The sequence below is a fragment of the Bombyx mori genome, chromosome 23, assembly GCF_030269925.1.
Source record: "Bombyx mori chromosome 23, ASM3026992v2".
NCBI lineage: Eukaryota > Metazoa > Arthropoda > Insecta > Lepidoptera > Bombycidae > Bombyx > Bombyx mori.
Genome location: NC_085129.1, coordinates 146,820 through 149,439, shown reverse-complemented (window position 1 = coordinate 149,439; position 2,620 = coordinate 146,820).

Here is a 2,620-nt window from a genome sequence, read left to right as displayed (position 1 = left end):
GGTCGGAGTACGTAGATTGATTTAAGGTCGTTGACGTCAAACATAGAGGTTAATATGGATATGCCTCAAAAATACCGGAACTTCATATTTATTGTAATACTAGCGACCCGCCCTCGCTTCGCTTCGGAAACATTAAATTTTATTATTGAATAGTTGAGTCCCGCGATGTTACCCGCGGTTATTGTCGTATTGCGGGTGACACCGTGGGGCGAAGCTAGTCTAAAAAAAGTAGCCTTTTACTTAGGTTACTCTTTAGTTACTCTTTATATCATCAGCTACCTATTAGTGAAAGTCTTATCAAAATCGGTCCAGCCATTCCAGAGATTAGCCGAAGCAAACAGACACACAGACAAAAATTGTAAAAAATGTTATTTTCGTTTATGTAGCGTATATATATTCATATGTATGTAGTAAAACGCGGTTATTTCAATACTATAAAACAGACACTCTAATTTGATTTATATGTATAGATTTGTTCCGGAATTTTGAAATTAGCATGAATCTGTGTTTATGGTGAAAATGGTATTAATAATATCAATCTACGCTATCAGTGCTAGCTAATGATGAAAGAAATCAGCATTTTATTTTATACAAAAACACCTTGGAATAGTTGCACCGTATTTTGTCCCTTTCTGTTGAATTAGAAATGACGCTTGTCAATATGAGACAAAACTTAGGGCTTTTTGTTATTTTATCTCATTTTCATCTATGTTCACAACGCATCGACCGCACGCAACGACCAATCAGAAGCAAGTATCCTGTATGACTCATTGGCTGTTTGTTAGAAAAAACGATGCACACGCGCTGTGTTACAGGTATCTCACTCGCTTACCTCGGTTCGTAGAGTGCACCCCTACTTTGTGAAATTCCTGTGTTGTGTAAATATTAATCTCACCCTGGCTTGTTTACTGATTTTGGTACCTTCTTAAAACGACGAATTTGGCTTGTATCTACGTGTGTTTGTATGTTTTAGGACTTTTTTTAAAGCATAATTGATTAAAAATTTTGTTTTTAAATAATCATTATGGATAAAATGGCTTGTCCATATCTTGTCTATATCTTGACGCAAGTATATAAAATCAATCTACCTACTCCGACCGCTGATTATTACACATTTAAGCCTGAAGAAACATTATATAGACAAAATAAAATAAAGCACACAACTTCACTCCTCGCGTTCCCGCCAAAAAAACCCGGAAATGTATTGTTTATCTATGATTTCTCAATTTTTTTTAAGGAATTTTATGACGTGGTAGCTAAGACTTTAGGTCAATTCTTATTTTAATTTTAATAAAAACTTTTTTTATGTATAAAATGATATTATGAAATGAAATGAAGTTAATTAATATGAAACTTGGCATGTAATGAAAATGAAATGATATGGGATGAAATATAATCTCAGTAAAATGGTGGTCATTTACTGAGACTTTTTTAGTGGACTTTTTGGAGGATCCCGAGAAGCTACGTTCAGCGGCTTTGTTTCATTTTTCCACATTTGTGCACTTTCACAGATACAAAACAGTTAACAAACCACCGCTATTACACATTTAAACCTGAAGAAACACAATAGACAAAATTAAACAAATCACACTACTTTCGCGTTCCCGTTAAAAAGTCTCAAATTGTCCCCACACGGGCAGTACTTCCAATTAAGATTAAACAGCTCACTGTCTACCTTAATAAAAACAATCTCCTCAACTCTTTTCAGTCTGGTTTCCGCCAAGGCCACAGCACGGTCACTGCATTGCTCAAGGTCACTGACGACATTCGCCACGCGATTGATGTGGGGCAGCTAACCGTGTTGACCTTATTGGACTTCAGCACTTTTAACTCAGTAGACTTTGACATCCTTTTAAGTATCCTTGGATCTCTTAATATATCTCCACTTGCTCTAACCTGGTTTGAATCTTATCTTCGGGGACGCTCGCAGTGTGTCCGCTCTGATGATGCTACATTGAAATGGTGTGACTTAGCTGCGGATGTACCTCAAGGTGGCGTACTATCTCCTCTCCTTTTCTCTATTTTCATTAATAAAATCACTCAGGTGCTGACTTCTCACTACCATCTCTACGCTGACGATTTGTAGATTTATAGACATTTTAAAGCTGATGATGTTGTTCTAGCTATTGCTGAAATCAATGGAGATCTTGGTAGAATTGGTGCTTGGGCTAAATCTTTTGGACTTCTTGTGAATCCATCAAAATCACAGGTCATAGTAATTGGTAGTTCCTATAGGTACAACACGATTAACCACATTAATTTGCCCCCTGTGACGCTAGATGGAATTCCAATCACTTATTCTAAAACAGCCAAAAACCTAGGTATCGTTCTTGATTGTCATCTCTCTTGGTCCAGTCAGATAAATTTAGTTAGCAGGAAAGTGCATTGCACGTTTCAGTCTCTCAAGCGTCTTCAGCGTTTCTTGCCCATTGAAGCTAAAGTCACCCTGGCCCAATCCCTTATGCTTCCTCTCCTTGACTATGCGGATGTCTGTTTCCTAGACGCCGCGGAGGGGCTATGGAACAAACTGGAAAGGTTACAAAATTTATGCATACGCTTTATTTTTGGTTTACGCAAAAATTTTTTTTTTTTTTTTTTATTGCTTTGATGCAAGGGCGGA